General features: G+C 41.1%; 1 protein-coding gene across 1 annotated transcript in view; it reads right to left on the reverse strand.

Moving 5' to 3' along the window:
- LOC136849652 (uncharacterized) overlaps window positions 1–22,106 on the reverse strand; it is a 759,811-nt gene that overhangs the window by 125,965 nt on the left and 611,740 nt on the right. The window lies entirely within an intron of this gene.

Below are 22,106 nucleotides of genomic sequence, written 5' to 3' on the forward strand. Positions count from 1 at the left end.
CTGGCTGTCTCTCGGTCTTGTAAAAAGCCTAACTACTCCAGTGACTGCAAATCAAAAAATCAGAATCTTGCTGACATCTCTCTCTCAATAACATGAGAGAGAGAGAGTTATTCTTACATTAGATATTGAAATATGGAAATTCATGGTTTATGAAGGAAAAAGAAAGAAGAGAGAGAGATAGTACCAGAAATCCTTTGACTTGCTGTGGGGAATGATTGACATATTTGACAGCTATGCCCTCGCCCCTCTCTTCAAAGGTTTCACAAGAGATCGGGAAATGATATTTGCTTGTTTAAAATGTCATATAGTTTACTATAGAAATGCATAAGTTTTGGAATTACAGTTATGTTATTATTATTATTATTATTATTATTATTATTATTATTACTGTTATTATTTTTTAATCTTATTAGTCTTATTAATATTTGAAAATTGGTACTTATTGTATTAGGTAAATCATTTATTTATCAATAACACAAATAAACATATACATGTAACCATAACAATTCTCTTATCTCAGAGATGAGAGAATTTTTATGGTTACATGTACAGTATATGTTTATTTGTTTTGTATGATAAATAAATGATTTACCTAATAATAAGTAAGTAATTTTAAAATATAAATAAGATTAATAAGATTCAATAATAACAATAATAATAATAATAATGATAATAATAATAATAATAATAATAATATAACTAATTACAAAATTTATACATTTCTGTAGTAATTTGTGTCATATTTTAAACAAACAAATATCATTTCCTGATCTTTTGTGAAACCTTTGAAGAGAGTGGCGAGGGCAAAGCTGTCAAATATGTCAGTTGTCGCCCGCGGAGCGTTAAAGGATTTCTGGTACTCTCTCTCTCTCTCTCTCTTTCTTCTTTCTTTTACCTTTTTCCTTCATAAATCATGGAGTTCCATCTTTTGATATCTAACGTAAGAATAACCTCTCTCTTTCATGCTATCCTCTCTGTCTCTGTAATAATTCCCAAATAATTTAACTTGATATTTCAAGTAAGGACTCTCTCTCTCTCTCTCTCTCTCTCTCTCTCTCTCTCTCTCTCTCTCTCTCTCTATCATCATCTGTCTCTGTAATAATTGATAAATAATTTCACCCCCTTTAAGTAAGGACAACCCTCTCTCTCTCTCTCTCTCTCTCTCTCTCTCTCTCTCTCTCTCTCTCTCTCTCTCTCTCTCATATTGTTAGCACTCACACATTTTTACAATATATTATTTCTCTGTACATCTTTACCTGTACAGTAGATAGTTTAAATTGATCTAATTTTACCTGTACCATCTACGAAGTGTAAATGCGCTAGTGTGGCAGATACATTCTAAAACACAGAGACATAATAATTAAGAGTTGTATTAGTCCAAATAATAAACACTGTTTGTTCATGAAAAAGCATTTCAGAACAAAGAGAAAGCGACGTAGAATAAAGAAGCTATTAAAAGAGGTTGAGAAGACTTCTAAAAATAGATTGGTCGGAAGAAGAGAGGCAGAAATTCTCTTCAAACTCTATTTTTATGTCAACCATTTATTTCTTTTTTTAAGGGCAATGTATTAAGCTAACTTTAAAATTAAATTAAAAACCTAACTTTTAAATGAAATAACAGTAACTTTGATTTCATTTAAAAGTTAGCTTAATAATTTGGGAACATGATTAGGGTCATATTTAGTGTTTAAACTTTATAAATAAACATTTATTAGCATTTTTAAAGACCATGCCAAAGTTATGCAAAAATGCACCTTGCGCGAGGGGCTCTGGAACCTAACCTTGCATAAGTTCGGGGTATGACTATATATATACAGGCAGACCCCAGTTATCTGCGGGGCGCGGTTATCTGCGATCCAGTTTTATGGCGCCTGGCCAGCAATGAAAATCGGCAATATTCTGCGCCGCAAATTGCTGATTCCTGCTTATCGATGCCAATAATTGGGTATTGGTGCCAATACATACTTAACTCTTAAACGCCGAGCCTCTATTTACAAAAGTGTCTGCCGTATGCCGGCGGGGTTTGGGAGTTAGCGCTGAAGCAGAAAGAAAGTTTTTTTTTTTTTTTTCTCTCTCTCTCCAAAAAATCACAGCGTGCTTAGTTTTTAAGATTAAGAGTTCATTTTTGGCTCCTTTTTTTCTCATTGCCTGAAGTTTAATATGCAACCATCAGAAATGGAAAAAATATTATGTATAAATATTGAAATATATGACAGCGCAAAAAAAAAATTTCATATATAATTGTATACAAATCGCACTGTGAGCAAAACGGTTAAAGCTAATGAGTTATTTTTTTTTTCTTTGTATTGTACACTAAATTGCGATGATTTTGGTATATAACAAATTGTAAAACGATCAAAGCAACACAGAGAAATATTATCACAAAATGATACATGAATTCGTAATGTGCGGACGTAAAAAAAAGTTTTTTTTTTTTAAATTCACCATAAATCGAAATATTGTGCTAGAGACTTCCCGTTTGTTGCAAAATGAAGGTAAATGATTGAATATTACTAGAATGTAAGAGTTTTAGCTTACAATTGCATTTTTCGACCATTTCGGTCGAGTCAAAGTTGACCGAAGGTTGAAATTTTGGCACTTATTGTGATTTATATGAAAATATTTCAAAATTGATAAAAGCTACAACCATGAGTTATTTTTTTGTTGTATTCTACATGAAATAGCACAATATTTCGATTTATGGTGAATTTTTGAAAAAAACTTTTTCCTTACATCCACGCTAACTGCTGAAAATCTCAGAAATTCTTTAGTCACTTTGTCGTAATTTTTGCACTGTTTTGTATTAGCCGTTACATAAAGTTTATGTAACGGCTAATACAAAACAGTGCAAAAATTACAACAAAGTGACTAAAGAATTTCTGAGATTTTCAGCAGTTAGCGTGGACATAAGGAAAAAGTTTTTTCAAAAATTCACCATAAATCGAAATATTGTGCTAGAGACTTCTCGTTTGTTGCAAAATGAAGGTAAATGATTGAATATTACTAGAATGTAAGAGTTTTAGCATACAATTGCATTTTTCGACCATTTCAGTCAAGTCAAAGTTGACCAAAGGTTGAAATTTTGGCACATCATGATTTATATGAAAATATGTCAAAATTGAGTTATTTTTTGTTGTATTCTTCATGAAATTGCACACATTTTCATATATAAAACTTTATGTAAAGGCTAATAGAAAATGGTGCAAAAATTACGAGAGTGACTAAAGAATTTCTGAGATTTTCAGCAGAGTTAGCTGATACTTTCTTTTGGGATAAGAAAGAAATTCGCGCATGCGCAGCTGGGTCATGCTTGTAAACAAAACAACAGCGTGATCCGTGAACTCCCAGCATCCCTCAAGGCGCGTGATTTAAAATTTTTTGCAAACGAGGCCTATAAGTATTTTTCCGCGAATATTTAAAAAAACTTTTTGTAGTCGACGTATTTTACGTCCACTTGGCACCCGACAGACAACTTTTGTTGACGTAAAATACGTCTAGTCAGCGCTAAAGGGTTAACAGAGGTGCTGAAATCCCCGATTTTTGGTTATTGGTGATTTTCACTTATCGTCACGCTGTCAGAACGGAACCTCAGTAGATGACTGGGGACTGCCTGTGTGTGTGTGTTTATATATATATATATATATATATATATATATATATATATATATATATATATATATATATATATATATATATATATATATATATATATATATATATATATATATATATATATATATATATATATATATATATATATATATATATATATATATATATATATATATATATATATATATATATATTTATATATAGAACAAAAAATCTTTAAATGAACAAAAATAGAGTAATGTTATAAAAATGGAAAATAGGCAAAGTTTTTGTTTTATTACCTTTTATTCAATATTTTGATATTTCTCCATTAGTTTTAAGTACCATCGTGCGCAAAAGTCCGTTCCCTTGGCCATCCAGAGAGTGAACGCGAATCCGGTGACTATGAAACACTGAAGTAGTTGAACAAGTAACCAGTGGAAGGCCCAACAAAAAAAATTATACCTTAGTTTTACCAGACCACTGCGCTGATTAACAGCTCTCCTAGGGCTGGCCCGAAGGATTAGACTTACTTTGCGTGGCGAAGAACCAATTGGTTACTTAGCAATGGGACCTACAGCTTATTGTGGAATCCGAACCACATTATAGCGAGAAATGAATTTCTATCACCAGAAATAAATCCCTCTAACTCTTCATCAGCTGGCCGGGGAATCGAACTCCGGCCCAGTGAGTGCCAGTCCGCAGCTCTACCGACTTACCCAACGAAGAGCTGGACCTTGAGGACATATGGGAGCATGAAGGAGGAGTGGGAAGCAGCTATTTTTCTTGAGAATAAAGTTCCTATATTTCAGTACTGTCAAGAAAGTGAACGTAAAGTTTTTGTTGTTGACGATATTGAGTTTAAGTGTAAAATGTGCAGTTAAGAAAATATGCGAAGTAAACCTGAGAAGAAAAGTGCTTAGGAAGTCAGTATTCATGAATTGGTATTTCCTATAGATTATTATATCTCATCAACAGACATGACTATCCACAAGATCGATACAAAACATTTCAGCTTCAGTGTTTACGGTTTATAAGATAGGATCATCTGTAGGGAGTACTAATTCATGAATACTGACTTCCTAAGCAAAACCCTTACGATCACTTTCTTAATGATATTAGAATATGGAGACTTTACTCTATGCTCAAGAAAAATACCCACTCCTCCTCTCCGTTCCCGTAAGCCCTTACTGTGCAACATCTGTTGGGTCTTCCATTTGTTACTTGTTCAACCGCTTCGGTGTTTCATAATCACTGGATTCGTGTTCACTCCCTGGATGGCCAAAGGAATGGACTTTTGTGCATGATAGTACTTAAAAATAATGGAGAAATGTCAAAATATTGAATAAAGATAATAAAACAAAAACTTTGCCCATTATTTTCTGTTTTTATAACATTGCTCTGATTTTTGTTCATTTAAAGGGTGTGTTTTGCAGTGACTGTATATATATATATATATATATATATATATATATATATATATATATATATATATATATATATATATATATATATATATATATATATATATATATATATATATATATAGTAAACCCCAGTATTTGTGGGGATGCATAACCCCCTACCTAATAGCTAAATCCCTCGAATACTAAGAACCCTTCTAAAGACACTTAGAACTGCCTGTTTTGATAGTTCAGACAGACACAAAACAAACTAAAAACCATTGTTTGTTGGAAAAACGTAGAAAACCAAACTATCTATAGGGTTGTGAGAGCCAAATAATGAGCAGGAAGACAAGTACTTCTGGTTTATTGATGAAGCAACCCTCTTTAAAGCGGCATGCTGGTTGGCTCATATACCAGATACATGAGTACAAAATTTACAAGTGACCTGATATCATATATATAAAATAGTGTTGATAACAATATATATATAGTAAACCTTCAGTATTTGTGGGGATGAGGTAACTTCCCCACGAATAGCTAAATCAAGTGACCTGAGGTCAAATATTTCTCTAAGAACCAGTTCTAAAAACATGATGATTAACAATAGCTGGTTGGACATTTGACAGTTCAAGGGCAAATGACACAGGTAATAAACAAATTCACAATAATGATAATAAAAAACCATTGTTTTGTGAAGGCACCTCAGAAAACGGGATGTTCATCATAGAGAACCTGTTGAGTGGGGACTTTACAATACTCCCTCCCCCAAGACGTAGGTAACATCTGATCAGAGCAGGTATCTGCTGGGGCGGCAGAGGGGGCCCCGCCTTCTCGATGCCAGCTGGGAGGGGTGTTCGTCTTCTTCGGTGCCCTGTGGATGGGTGTGTTGGGTTGCACGAGGGAGACGCCTGCCTCTGAGAAGTTTGCGGTAATATGTGTGTGGGTGGGGATGTCTGTGTCCTTGCTCATTCCGCCTTCTCACTTAGAGTGTGAGGGAATACTCGTGTCAATACACTTCCACATTCATCCAATTACTGTGTGTTGACTTGGTCAGCTATCTCTTGTGAGTGTGAAGTTTTTTGTGTCTCTAGAGTCTATCCTCAATGTCACCTGGGAACTGCTGGTTCCCCGCTCGTTCCCTTTGTGGATTGCTGCCTCCTTACCTTCAAGTTTTTTTGTTTTGATGTTTTCGTCGGTGAGCTGCCGGTTTTCTGTCGCCAGTCGGGTCTGGTAGGGCAGCGAAGTAGCGGCAGTGGCAGCAGCAGCAGGCAGTTTTTGGAGTTGACGTTGGTCGCAGTTTTTGAGCAGCAAATTGGAGCACGCCACACGGTGGAGCACGTCGTAGAGGGTGGAGTGTGACCATGAGTAGTCGTGTGACCACGAGCTGCTCATCTTTGATGACAGCGTGAGGCTGTCCTGACGCCTCCATCGGGGTTTTCTGGTTGATGGGTTTTGTCCCTGTTGTACAGCTGAGGGCTGTCTTGGTCATGGAGGACGTATGTTTGGTTTTTTTTTTTCTGCCTGCTGTTGTTTTATTTTTGCCTTTTTCTTACAGCTACTTTTTGTTTATTTAAATTTTGTTAGAGCTGACTTTTTTTTTTTTGTATTTATGGTTTTTATCTTTTACCAGACCTGACTCACTTGAAAACATGTAAATAAATTAATTTTTCATTATATTGTTTTTGTTGTTTTCCCCTCCTTTGTTTGTTGCATCTGCCGTCAGTCAAGACAGCCCGCCCTGAGTATGTTAAAGAACCTGACTTGTTGGACATTGGGGGATCAAAAATATGGAACTGCTGGTTCCCCGCCGTTCCTTTTTGTGGATTGACAAGTTTTTTTGTTTTGATCCGGTGAGCGCCGGGTTTTCTGTCGTGGGTCGGGTCTGGTAGGGCGAAGTAGCGGCAGTGGTACAAGGGCAAATGAACAGGTAATAAATATACAATTCACAATAATGATAATAAGATTGTGTATTGCCTCCCTTACCTTAGGTTGCAGCTGAAGGCACCTCAGAAAACGGGATGAGCATCATAGAGGTTGAGTGGGGACCACAAGTAGTCTGACCCCCAAGCTGCTCATCTTTGATGACAGGTAAGGCTGTCTGACGTCTCCAGAGTTTTCTGGTTGATGGGTTTTGTCCCTGTTGTACAGCTGAGGGCTGTCTTGGTGCCCCGATGGAGGACGTATGTTTGGTTTTTTTCTGCCTGCTGTTGTTTATTTTTGCCTTTTTCTTACAGCTACTTTTTGTTTATTTAACTTGCCAGTTAGAGCTGCTTTTTTTTTTTTGTATTTATGGTTTTTATCTTTTACCAGACCTGACCACTTGTAAATATTGTAAATAAATTAATTTTAAGCTCATTATATTGTTTTTTGTTGTTTTCCCCTCCTTTGTTTGTTGCATCTGGTCAGTCAAGACAGCCCGTCCTGAGTATGTTAAAGAACCTGCATAACGGCCCTGCAATGGCGACTGAGACAGGGCGGCTCTGTTTTGGCTGGCGGGGTTGTCTACGGCATTGAGGATCATGAGTAAAAAAAAAAATTTTTTTTTTTTTTTTAGGTGGGAGGTGTCACGGGTGATGGTTTTGGGAACTGCTGGTTCCCCTTGTTCCTTTGGATTGCTTCCTTACCTTCAAGTTTTTTTGTTTTGATGTTTTGTCGGGTGAGCTGCGGTTTTCTGTCGCCAGTCGGGTCTGGTAGGGCAGCGGTAGCAAGTGGCAGCAGCAGCAGGCAGTTTTTTGAGTCGTTGGTCGAGTTTTTTGAGCACAAATTCATCCGGCGGAGCACGTCGTAGAGGTGGAGTGTGACCATGAGTAGTCGTGTGACCACGAGCTGCTCATCTTTGATTGAGGCTGTCTGACGTCTCCATCGGGGTTTTCTGGTTGATGGGTTTTGTCCCTGTTGTACAGCTGAGGGCTGTCTTGGTGCCCGATGGAGGACGTATGTTTGGTTTTTTTTCTGCCTGCTGTTGTTTATTTTTCTAGAGCTGCCTTTTGGTTTTTTTGTATTTATGGTTTTTATCTTTTTACCAGACCTCTTGTAAATATTGTAAATAAATTAATTTTAAGCTCATTATATTGTTTTTTGTTGTTTTCCCCTCCTTTGTTTGTTGCATCTCCAGTCAAGACAGCCCGTCCTGAGTATGTTAAAGAACCATGGCCCACTCGGGCTACATTTTGTTTACAAGAAACTTTTACAAGAAACCTGACTACTAAATATATTTCAGAGGTAGTGGCCAATGTATCACTTGGAGTCTGTCTTGAGGTATTATCTCTACCTCTGTAGACAACTGAATTGAGTCTTTAGTTTTCCTAGTTACTTGAAAAGCTGTCAGTCCCAGCAGCTACAGGATTTAGTTCAATGACTTCTTGTGTTTTATGTCAGGCTCAGCTACTCATTGCTTATGACCTGGATCTCATTAGTTCTTTAGGTCTTTTAAAATCGAGTTGCCTTGAATCATTGAATGACTTATCACTCATTTTGGAGCTTTGACATGGTTAGAATTTTTTATTCCCAGCCTTTGAATCTTAGAACCGGCCTCTTTAAAGCAATTATCTATTCAAACACACTCTAGGTAGCCCTAGCGCCCACGAAAGAGTAAGCTAATTTCAAGTGTTTTTGTAAGACATTAGCGTTTTGTTCTTGCCCTGGGTTTAGAGCTAAGAACAATTTTAAGGCATTTCACTTCCAAGGGTTTTTAGATGCTGGATTTGACATCATTTAGGGGTATTGAGATAAAGACACTTTTATGCTGTACAAGGGCGGCAATTAGAGTGTACTTTGATTAAAGCCCATTATAGGTGATAGTAATAAATTTGTGCATTAGGAAATCGAACACTACCATGTCGAAAGGCATTGCCCATTTTTTTGTTTGCTATTTAGACAAATTACCGCATGAAAAGCAAAATCTTGACCTATTGCCTTTGCTAGAGGTAATTATTCATAATGTAAGGGCTTTTGCTACTTCATTTAATTTTGAGAAATTTGTCTCTGTAGAAAATTAATATGCCGCACATTTCTTTAAAAACGTGGAAATTTTGTTTGAAACCACAACCCTTAGTCTTCTGGTAGCAGCAAGTACAATCTTTTCATGGACCAAACATAAGAGCACCCTTGTAGTCTCTCCTTAATTTTAGAGCCTGGTCTTGAGTGGTGGGAACTATAAAGATTTGTATAGGTGCTCTACCTTGTTTCAACAGATATTCTTTAGTTTTGGTTGTTGGACCCAGGCATAGGGGTCTCATTAACACTGCTTCTGCTGAGGTGGCTTTCTCCTTAAGGATGCACTAACCATTTCTTATACTAGACAGCCTTATTCCTTAAGAAGGATCCAAATTCTGGCAGCACTACAACCCAGAAAGGATCCCAGATCAGGTTAGATTGCTTTGGGCTTTATGTGAGAAACCTTTAGTTTGCTTGGCTGAGCAGATTTTTGTCCTTCTCTCAATGTGGGACTCAGCTGTCTTTGTTTTGACAGGAGGTAAGATTACCCCAAATAATGTAAATTTTCATAATGAAATTTATTATTTGGTTATTTACTTGTTGTTAAAGTAGAACCTGCCCAGCCTCCCCTCAATTTAGCGGGCATTCAAAAATTATGACAAGCTGAAACATTCAAACCACACTTTGTGGAGGACAGGTAAACAAGACAGTTGACCGGGTCAGCCGAAATATCTTTTATTTTGAATGCTGGTGCAAAGAAATAACTATCTTCAACAGTAGGCAAGTATCCAAATAATAAATTTTTTGAAAATCTAGGTTTTTTTGTGTAGATAAGATGGAGCCAAAATTGCTGTAATCTGCTTCGATAATGTGACTTTTATATGTATTACAAAAGTTTCTCTTTTAAGTTTGAGAGAGCATTCCATATTGCCACATGGGGACTGCTTCAGTCAGTTTTCCGTATATTTCTGGCATTCTGTATTACAGTATAACTCTATTCTAGAGGTTTCTCTTCTGGTGTCTGGGTCTCATTGAATTGCACACATGAGTTTGTAATTCATGGATGCAAGTTGACCCTTAAGCACATCTGTAGCATAGTAAACCATTATGGGAGCTTTTTATTTCAGATCAGTGAGGAAGATTTTATGGATTTACCTCCTGGATGTTGTGGTCAGTTATTCAAGTACTTACCTCCTCATTAGCAATAATCAAGTGGTTTTTGGGTACTAACTAATATTCATGCCAAAACTCTACTCTTTCCTTAGACTTGATTCCCATTTAAGTGATATTTTCTTGGATATTAGAATAATTAATCAAAGGTGTCATCGGCTTTGACAGTAGTTAACTATTGCTTATATCCCACAGGCTGGCCTTGTGTGTAAGTTGAATACTCGATGCAGCATTATAGCAGCGACAAATCCAAAAGGACAGTATGATCCAGAGGAGTCATTAACAATTAATGTTGCCTTGGCGTCACCACTACTGTCTCGTTTTGATCTCATTTTGGTTCTTTTAGACACCAAAAATCAAGATTGGGATAGGTAAGACCTCATCTAATAGAATATATTTTCAAGGAAAATATTTAACAATGAAACACCGCTTGGAGGCAAAAGTGATCTACCTCTGAATAAGGGTTCCAACATTTGGTGCCAACCTTTCTCTAGTTTTCAGTCACTTTTTTATCACTTTCCTTAGAGAAAATATGGAAGGATTTGTATATCTAATTTAGTTTCAACCGTTTCAAAAAAGTAAACTCCTTTTAAACTTTTATTTGGAAGACTGCTAATGTTCATATTGTATTCATGGTTATTATGTATATATTTTTAATGTATGTTTATGTTGACAACAAATGTAGGACAAAGTAAATTAAAAAATAATCAAATAAATGGTGAAGACTAGAAAATAAACATTTTTCAGATATTTTGAATGTTGCATCCAAGACTTGTTTGTTCCCACACAAATACAAACCTTCATCCTTTACATAGGAGATTGCTTCAAGTGCAAGCTGGAAATGGCCACTTAGACTTAATAACAAGATAGTTACCTACCAACAGGTAGTGGAAAGCACCACCCACCTGTTGGTCTGCACTCCACCTTGGTTCCAACTGCCGTTGAGTATAGATACCTCTTCTGGTTTTCTGCCCCACTTCTGCCATTCTACCCTGTTACGAATAGATTTTGAGTATCTTCTTTCATGTCCTTTGATTCAATGTTTTGTGATGATGAGTGAAAAACAAATGCATCAGTCACTTATGCCCACTTCATCTAAGGAGATAAAACCAGTATTCATTAGGAGGCAGTGCAGAGGGACAAATAAGTCCTGTGGCAAGTTTCTGTCCTCCATAGAAATAAACCCTTAATTACTATGTGTTTTCTTTAGGAAGTACATGTGTAAATTAACAGTCCTTGTTTGGAGTGTCAAGAGTAGCTGTCCGAACAATTGGTCAAGTTTGCTTCAAGGACTAGGGGAGAGCCTAAGAAGTTTTCTCTTGTAATGAGAGGGTAATGCCTTCTATGAGACCTTCCCTCCTTCCAAACTGTACCTGTTGTTCCTACACCTGAGGGAGTAGCTTCTGCTTTGAGTGCTCCTTCTGAACAAGTTTTAGCAGAGAGCCCCTGAGGCAGGGAGAGGGTTGTCACTCTGAGATATCTTTCAAGGCTTCCTTCTGTTTGGAGAGGGAGGTTTCCTCTGGTGAGTCCTCACTCTTTTGAAGGAAGGTCTCCTCTGCTAACCTGACTGTCCTTTCAGGTGCATCAGAGACCCAATGAGCTGAGGGAGTTATACCATCCCTGGGTCTATTGGAAGAGCCTAGTGTTTCTGCTTTGCTCAGTCACCAGCCTTTGGGAATGTGAACGCCATAACCACCTCGACTGTGAACATGACAACTTCAGTGTTCATGGTGTTCTCAGACTCTCTGACTCCTCCTACTTACTCAGTATCTTGCACCCATGTGTGATGTGTCCTGAGGAGTTGCTTCTTCCACTTAAGAGGCAGTCCTTCTCCACACACTTGGCATCAGACCTGGCTAAGAGGAAGAAGTTGAAGAAGTGTAGAAGGAAGTTAACTTCATCTTCACCTTTGTCGCCTGGTTCCATCACCTTTTCACCTTCTACCTCCAGAGTTTCAAAGTAGAGGAGGAAGAAAGCTGCAGAAGTCTGGTAAGGCTTCAAGATATTGGTCTTCCTCTGCAGAGAAGACTGACAGAGCTTGAGCTAGTGGTGCTTCATGCATTGCTGCATTTTGCACTCTGTACACAGGTGTGAACGGTATATGGCTTCCTCAGGTGCTACAGGATCCATGCATACCAGTAAGGGTGGCAGTGTTACCCTTACTTGTGCTACTGGTGTTGTACACAATGCTAGGAAGGCCCAGTGTGAGCAGGAATGGATAGAGCAGACAGGAGCTCTCCTTCCTCCTGCCCTGCTCTGCTCCCAGAACAATGAAGGGATCCCAGGACATTCACAGAACCCATGGGGTTCAGTAACCTAGACCCAACAAGAGAATGTCCCCTGAGTCACCTCCCTCTTCGACAGAAGCTTTGGCATGTTTGAGGGACAGCTCCCAACCTGTGAAGAGGTCATCACCACAGGTTGGCGGTCACCCACAGCCTCGTTCCCCAGGCAGGGGTGCCAGAGACTGTTCAAAATTCAGTACCACTTCTTTGGCAATAACAGAGTGGGTGAAGATTTAGAATGTTCACAAGGGTTAGGATCAAGAGCATTCACGCTGTCTTCTGAGCCCTTCCACTGGCATGTATATTTGAGGTTTGGTCATAGGACCCAACTGATCATACTCTCGGGTGGTCGAACTGTTTCTTGTGGGCTTTGGTGGGCCTCTCTTTCCTACAGAGGGTACATTTGGGATGACCAAATGCTGGAGGGACCCAAAGGTCCTTTGCTCTAGGATTTGGATACACCTGAGGTGCAGAGGCATTTTCAGGATATCACCTTTAAGCAAAATGGCTTCAAGGAAGAGACCTTGTGTCGCATGTGGATGCCTTTTCTGCGGTCGAGAGGCACATGAGTTCCCAACATGAGCCTAGGCCTTCGATCAGGCTGCCTTGATCACAGGTTGTAAGCAGCATCTTGGACCAAGTGAATTCCCTGGTTTCTGGTCTGGAGAATTCACTATGGTCCAGTTGTTCTTGTAGATTACTTCCTTTGCCTCTGACCCTCTAGGGAAAGTACTTTACTCCTTTGGATAGTGCACCACAAACTGTACAGAGTTGTCTCTTATTCTGTCATTGGAATGCCTCTATTCGGAAGGAGTCTCTCTCTCTCTCTCTCTCTCTCTCTCTCTCTCTCTCTCTCTCTCTCTCTCTCTCTCTCTCTCCAATGGAGGCACAGGTTACAAGGAACGTCATGGTTAGACCTGTGATCTTTTGCCATGAAGAACTTTGCATCTTCCGTGGGTCTCAGTACCCAAGTAGCTGATGCCTTGTTCAGAAGATAAATGCTGTTTGAAGGTAGAGCTAATACTTAGCCCACCGTACAACTAGCCTGTAGGCAAACATAGTCTTGACGAGACAGGATGCAATGTTGTTTGAGCTCTCAGGGCATGTTGCTGCTGAGTCTGAGTTGGCACTAAGGAACAGACTGGTTTTGGGTTCTACCTACCTCTACATGAGAGGCGAGATAGAGGCCAAGGCAGAGCACATTAGGATAGTGAACAATGACATCCTACTCCACAAAGGAGTGTTTTTCAAGGCTCCTGGGTCTTTGCGAGGTACTGCAGCCAAACCTTCAGTTTGGCTAGCTCTCCTTTTTGGGGCAGAAACCCCAGTCTTTTGCTTCTTGACAAGAACCCCAGACTTCTGTCCCGGTGAAAAAGGGGGTTCTTCCCAAACCTTTCCACTGCTTTCCACTCCAGGAAGGGCAGTAAGTGAAAGAAAGGGAGGGGGATGCTAAAGGCCAGTGTTCCCACTCACCAGCTGCTGATAGTGGGGGGTTTCCTGTCAAGCCCTTGGGCAACATGGCAGTGATATGGAGCAGAGACCTGGGTAGTAGATGTTGTGTGGTAAGGGTATCGACTTCGAGTCTCTGCCACCCCTTACTGCTATGCAGGTCCAATTCTTAGCATCTTTCCATTTTGCGAAAGGACCTGGCTTTCAGAGAGGAGGTGAATGTGATGCCGGGGAAAGGAGGATTAGAGTAGGCGACAGGTGGATGGAGACCAGTCATCAGCCTCTCTCCTCTGAATCAGCTTGTTGGGCAGACCAGATTCAAGATGGAAACTGTTTGGTCTGTGTTCAGTGGATCTCAGGGATGTGCATTATCAAATACCCATCCATCAGTCCTTCCAAAAGTACCTCTGCTTTACCTTCAGGGGGAAGGTCTGTCAGTTTAGGCCAGTCTGTTTTGGACCCATTCACACTTGATACGCCTGTTGAGGTATCTCTACCACTGGCTAGTCCTGGCAAGCTTGTTGCTGTAGTGCCCACAAGGCAGACCATCTTGCATTTTGTCACAGCCTAGGTGTATTGGTAAACTAAGAAATTGGAGGTTATTCCTAAGAAGAGGGTAGTTACTGGGAATGCTGATAGACACAGCAACAGTTGTGGTTTTTGCTTCAGAACCTCACATCAGCAATCCCAGGGAGGTAGTGCGTGAGATCCTGTCTTATTAGAAACAACCCCGATTGGCAGTGGTAGTTGGTTTTAGGTCATATGTCATCCAAAGAAAAGCTGGTAGCCCATGGGTGGCTTTACCTCTGCTTATTTCAGTGGAGACTCAAGGATTTCTGGTTGGCAGTGAGAGACCCACCTTCCCTCCCCATTCCTCTCAGGAAGTAAGGGAGGATTTTGTTAGGTGGATGGATGACAGGAACCTCACTGTGGAAGTGCCTTGGGTGTTCCACCTCCAAAGATGTTTCTAATTTTGGACACATCAAATTAGGGGTGGGGCACACACCTGGAGGATCTGTTGGCCTCAGGTGTGTGGGACCAGAACAGCCATCACTAGTACAGCAACATCATGGAATTGAAGAAAACTTTTCAAGCTCTTCAGGAGTGTTGATAAGCAACAACACTACAGTGGTGGTGTATGTCAGCAAGCAGGGAGTCTGGTACAGTGCATCACCAACTTACAGCTGATTCGATCTTAGGGCACTTTTTTCAATGCTTACGGTGCCGATAATGGCAAAACATGACTTATGGCAGAAATCAACTTACAGCGCAGCACTGGAGTGGATCCCCCACTGTAAGTTGAGAACCTTCCCCTGTACCAGTTGGCAATGTAGGTGCATGAATGGGCAGTGTCCAATGATGTGGAGCTCACTGCCAGATACATTTGAGGCTCTCAGAACATTGTGGCAGACAAGCTCAGAGACCAGCCACCAGAGACAGGTGATAGGTACATAGTGGTCTCTGGACCTTTGTGTGGTGGAGAAACTGTTGTAGGTTTTGGCTCTCTGGTGACAGACTAGTTTGCCACCCGGAGTTATAGGAAGCTCTCAGTGTTCTGTTTCTAGTGCCGAACCCATGGGTCGCAATGGAGGATTCCTTTCATCACCCTTTGTACAACCCCTGACACTTACTCTTTTCTGCTATTCTGCCTCATCAGGAGGGTAATCAACAAAGTGTTGAACACCCTGAATCTCTGGCTGGCTCTGGTTGTGCCCGAGTGGCCATGTGTCAAGTGGTGTCCGGACCTGCTAGCTTTGTTATCCGAGGTCTTGAAAGAAATTCCCCCCATGGCACCAACTTGTTTCAGCAGCACATAGAGAGGTATTGTAAAGTCATCTGTAAAACCATTCGTGAAGTCTCTGCTAAAAGTGTTAATTGTAAAGTCTCTGCTGGGCAAGTTTTCTGTGGTGACGTCCCATTTTCTTTGCCTACAATTGGTCACGCCTAACGCATCGGGTCACGCAAAGTTCAGTCATTTAAACTATGTATATACAGTAGAACCCCGGTCCTCGACTGTACTAGAACTCGAAATAATCGGATTTCAACACGAAATGTTGAGTAAATTTTGTGTCGGAGTTCAAACAACAAACCGAATCCGACCCGATGAATCATATGATGCTTGTAGAAAAAGTTTCGAGCGGCTGCTGCTAGTTGGCGTTGTTGGTGGCGTTCTTCCCATGCTTATTTAAAAGCATTTAAAGCCCACATGCATGCTGCTGCTGCTGTTGAAAAACAAGCCATATTATCACATGAAATTAATAATACAGTATTTATAAGCGAATTACTGTAAATCTGTTATCATAAAATTAAGAAAATTTCGAATACGTCGAACTCGGCAGCCTGTGGCAGCTGCCGAGTTCGACGTAAATTCGGAAATTTTTCTTAATTTTATGATAACAGACATACAGTAATTCGGTTTATAAATACTGTATTATTAATTTCATGTGATATGGCTTGTTTTTCAATGTTATCATTATTAACAACAGTTTTCATGTGTACCTGTTACAGTACATTCTGGTAGTGCCTATAAGGCTAATTTTAGCCTAGCCTATGGTAATACGGCCGCATTGGTCATAGGCCAACTTTTTGATACAGTATGCATTTAAAAATGTAAAAGTGCTTTGATACTTGTAAGTTATTCAACTCTGAACCTATTTAATTGTGATTTGTGTAAAGTTTTGTATAAAAAGGCAAGGTTGGGGTAATGACTGGTGGTCAGGAATGGATTAATCCATTTTCAGTTATTTCTTATGGGAGAAATTAACTCAGAATTCGACAAAATCGAATCTCTACACTTCTTCTGGAACGAATTAGCGTCGAGAACCAAGGTTCTACTGTATTTTGTTTACCTGCTGTCAAAATGTATCACATGTTTCTTCTTTCACAGGCATCAAGATTGTATCCAATTCCATTTCTGTCTGTTCTTACATTGTAAAGTGTGCTGGTTCGCTGTATTTATTCTTATTTATTATCGACCTCAGGTCACTGAGGTTTCCATTGTATTCCGCGGCGCGACAGCAGTCTGCCGCTATATAAACTACCTGGATCATGAATAAAGTAGCAGTAACCTTATCCTGCTCGTTTCTTTCGCACCTCCTAACGTGGTGACCCCGGAGTGGTTCCCGGAGCCATTAGCGGACCCATACGGCGACTCAGTCTTGGCTTCCGGAACTTACTCACACCCTTAGCGGACTAATCACGGCACTGAACCAGCGTTTGGGCGTGCTGACTGTCGTTGGCAAAATCACCAGCGTCATTAGCGGACTCACATGGCACGCTTCCAAGTGCGTTTTGACGCGAGTACCCCACTCCAGTTAAGAGGGCAAAGAGAGAGTATGGACGCGGACATCCCTTCCCTCGTTCAATTAACCGCTAACCTGCGGATTCAGATGTCTACCTCCCCCCATATCACCCGCGCCTGCCCCCGCGCAGAGGCTCTTACGCTCCTCCACACCCCTGCCCGTGCCCAGCACTCTCCCCTGCCCGGCAGGACAATCACGGGTCGCCCTGACCTTAAAACTGCTGCCGTTCACACAGGGAACCCATCGTCATGGCTGTACAGGGTCGAGCCAGTTCCGCATGGCAGAACTCACCGACCAGGGTGCTGCAGGCGGATACCAGACTTTAACGCCCTGCCGGAGGAAGTCTACAAGAAGCTCGTCCGTGGGTGTCGACGACACCCCCTCACCTACCACCTCCTGAAGAAGTCCCTCCTCCAGGCATGCTCCCTGCTGGTCGCCGAGCAGGCCGCCCGCACCCTCGACCTCGCCATCAGCCTGCGACAGGAGCAGAGCATCAGGGAGTCATGGGGCATGATAAAGGACCTCCTCACCCTCCCAGACACTGACGGCACTGGAAAACAAAACGAAATAAGCCTGTCGCAGGAGCTCCCCCTTCGTCAGCTCCTCCTGGAGGTCTGGACACAAATCCCTGAGCCCTACGCCGTCCCCCTCGACGACCTGATCCACACGGTGCAGAACCTGACGGACTCCGTGAGGGCAACGAAGCGGGTACCAGCACCCTCACTACCAGTCAGCACCATCCAGCAGGAGGAGGGCGCAGAGCAGGAAGTCAACACCGTCGCCAGGAGGCGCCCAGCGCCTCACAACAGGTGGAATTCCCCGGGGCTGTGCCACTACCACAGGCGGTTCAGCAGGGACGCCCAGAACTGCCTGCCGCCCTGTTCATTCATCCGTTCAAAAAACGGGGGTGGCGGCGGCCAGCAGGACAGGCTGTCATGGCAGCAGAACCCAGGGGCCCAGAATCAGTAGGCTTCTACGTCCGCGACACCGTCTCCGGCATGATGATGCTGGTCGACACGGGGGCCGTTAGATCAATCTTCCCGGCATCCAGAGAGGACCTCAAGCGAGAATCGGACCCGGCTGCCTTCCTGACGGCTGCCAACGGGTCCCCCATCCTCACCTACGGCACCAGGCCCCTGTCGATCTCCATCCTTGGCCGGAGATATTCCTAGGACTTCATCATCGCGGATGTGAGGACCCCTCTCCTGGGTGCGGATTTCCTTGCCCACTTCGGGCTGGCAGTCGACGTCGGTAGGAAGCGCCTCCTCGACACCAACTCCTACCAGCCCCTCCCGTTGGCAACGGGACCCAAGGCGCCCACCATCTGTTCCGCCGCCCCCCACCAGTACGCACAGCTGCTGACGGAGTTCCCGGAAGTTTTCAGGCCAGAGCTCCGCCAAGTCCCTGGGGCCCCAGCCAAACATGGCATCTACCATCACGTAAAGACAAAGGGCCCCCCTGCACACGCGAGGTTCGGGAGGCTTTCCCCGTGGTGCCTACAGGAGGCCAAGAACGCATTCGCCGAAATGGAGCGGATGGGAATCTGCAAGAAGGCCTCCAGCCTGTGGGCGTCCCCCCTCCACATGGTGCAGAAACCAGACGGCTCCTGGAGACCCTGCGGCGACTACAGGCAGCTTAACCTCGCAACGGAACCTGACCATTACCCCCTGCCGAACCTGGAGGACCCAACGGCTTCCTTCCACGGGGCCAAAATTTTTACTAAGTTGGATCTCTTGAAATCCTATTTTCAGGTACCAGTGACGCCAGAGGACATACCAAAGACCGCCATCATCACGCGTTTCAGGTCCTACGTGTTCGCCTTCTCCACCTTTGGCCTGAGAAACGCTGGGCGACTTTCCAGCGGCTCATGGACAGCATCCTGGGTGACCTGAAGTTTTGCGTCTGCCACATAGATGATATCCTTTTATTTTCCAGGTCCCACAGGGAGCACCAGAAACACATCCGGGCAGTCCTGCAGCGCTTGCAGGAGAACGGCCTCGTCGTATGTTTCGACAAGTTCACCTTCAGCATCCAGAATGCTGATTTCCTGGGCCACGAGATATCCCCGGATGGTGTCTGCCCACTCACATCCAAAGTTGCAGCTGTCACCAGATTCCCTGTCCCCACCTCCGTCAAGGCCGTCCAGGAGTTCCTCGGGATGGTGAACTACTACAGGAGATTCATCCCGGGATCACGCACACCATGGCCCCCTGACGGAAACACTCAAAGGCCATCCAAAGTCCTTGTTGTGAGGACCCAGCCAGCAGCAGGCCTTCTTACTTACCTCTCTTTCAGACTTTTCATAAGAACAGACAAAGCAAATGCTTGAATCAAATTATCAACTCATGGATATTAATTCTCACTCTTCCAGACTTGTTCAGAACACAAAGCAAGCAAGGCTTGAATAAAATTCCTCTCTCTCTCTCTCTCACACACACACACATTCACACTCAGGGATGTTAATTTTCACTCCTTCCAGACTCATTCTAGAGAAGGTACAAAATTCTAATGTTTTCATACTCTACTGAAATCTATTTCGAATTCTGAAATAATTTTCTAAGCTAATACACGACAGTAGTTTAATTTGCAAATTATAGCTGACTCGCCGAAGTCAGTCTGATTTTCCAAAACAAAATCGGAATGCTTTTCACCTGACATGGACTGTTATTAAAAAAAACAAATCCTGTAAATAAAAGCGCTGAGTGCATTCATCGTAAAAATATGTCGATGTAGTCATTACTGACAAAAATCAGTAAAACTAAAAAAAGGTTTGAGACGTTTCTGAACTGAAAGCGTTCGCTTTTGCTAGAAAATTTTAACCAGGAATGTATAAAGCAACTTTTAGGAAATGTTTTCATCTGAGGAAACAGGTAGAAATGGGATCATTCCTTTTCGATATTGTTGATTCCAGAATGCGTTGAAAAAAATGGTAGGTAATTCTTTCGTTATCAACAACTGTTGAATGCAAAATTATCATAATGGTGCATGTTGTATCTAGGAATATATATATATATATATATATATATATATATATATATATATATATATATATATATATATATATATATATATATATATATATATATATATATAATGACCTAATTGACAGCATTTCATTCGAATTCTATCCCTTCCGAGTGAATATAAAAATAATCAGCACCCAATCACGTGTGGAACAGATATAAATTTCTGACTCACATCAGGATCGAACTTGGATCTTTCAATTGAAAGGCAAGGGCGCTGCCCACTAGCCCATACAAGTCATAAAAGAAGTTGGAACCTGGTATGCGAGCAGTTAGCTTGCCCAGGTAATTCCTTGTGTGCAGTGGCATTACTTAGTTATCTTACGAGTTATCAAACCACTCTTCAAAAGTACGAGAAATGTAATGAAATGGGTGTTTTGACATATTCACAACCCTTTTTTATACCGTTTTACACACTGGGAGAAAACAGGTATTTTCAGTAGATACGAAAACAAATTAGTTGGTAATTCACTCACGCCTTAAACGTTCTGATTTTACCTGAGTTAGAGAATGATTTAAAACTAGATGGTCAAGATATCAGACAATAACTTTAAAAGTAAATTCTTTCTTGCTAAGAAACCATGACAGAAAAAATAATTGGTCTCTTCAAACGTTCAAGAAGTAGAAAGTTAAACTCTGTAAAAAAAAAAAAATCTGCTCCAGTTGACAAGAACCAGCAATATGATTATTTTCTTTCCAAAGGCGACATGGAACTCGTGAACCTTGCATTAGTTCAGAGGCAAAATTTATTGAAGTTCTCTCTCTTGCAACTTCACGAGTCGGAACATAATATCAGCATAATGTTACCATGTTACCGGGAGAATACTTGTTCGAAGGAGAGACAGGCACGGATTTTTTATTAGCGTGTAATTCGATTTTGCGTCTTTGAGCTTTGTAAAGTGATTCTGTCTTCTTAAAGGGGGAATGTCACTGGTTAATTCAAGAAACGTGTGTGTGCGTATAAGGGATGACGTTTTCTCCAAAAGAAGCTTTCTGTGGCACAAGTAAAGCATGTCACAAACACGCTGGCAGTTTATCACATACATGTCAATAACAGGTTGAAAACAAACAATGGCTGTCACATACATGTCACAAACAGGTTGAAAACAATCAATGACTGTCACATTAATGTCACAAACACATTGAAAACAAGTCGATGACTGTCACATACTTAAGATAAGCATGTTAAAAAAAATTCAATGACTGTCACATACATATCACAAACAGGTTGAAAACAAGGCAGTGACTGTCACAAACACATCACAAACAGGTTAAAAACGACTTGACTGTCATACATATCACAAACAGGCTGAAAACAAGTCAACAACTGTCACATGCATATCACAAACAGGTTGGAAATAAGCCAACGACTGTCATACATATCAGAAACAGGTTGAAAACACGTAAAAAGCTGTCATACTTATCATAAGTAGGTTAAAAACAAGTCAAGAACTTCATATATATCACAAACAGGATGAAAACAAGTCAACAACTGTCAAATACATATAACAAACAGGTTTAAAATAAGTCAACGACTGTCACATACATATCACAAACAAGTTGAAAAAACAAGTCAACAACTATCATATGCATATCGCAAACAGGTTCAAAATAAGAGAACGACCGTCACACATAACACAAACAGGTAGAAAACAAGTCAACGACTGTCATACATATCATAAATAGGTTAAAAACAAGTCACGAACTTCATATATATCACAAACAGGCTGAAAACAAGACAATGGCTGTCAAATAGATATCACAAACAGGTTTAAAATAAGTCAACGACTGTCACATATATATCACAAACAGGTTGAAAACAAGTCAACAACTGTCATATATATACATATATATATCACAGACAAGTTAAAAAGAAGTCAACAACTGTCAAATACATATCACGAACAGATTAAAAAGAAGTCAGTGACTGTCACGTACATATCA

Source organism: Macrobrachium rosenbergii, chromosome 21, assembly GCF_040412425.1.
Source record: "Macrobrachium rosenbergii isolate ZJJX-2024 chromosome 21, ASM4041242v1, whole genome shotgun sequence".
Classification (NCBI taxonomy): Eukaryota; Metazoa; Arthropoda; class Malacostraca; order Decapoda; family Palaemonidae; genus Macrobrachium; species Macrobrachium rosenbergii.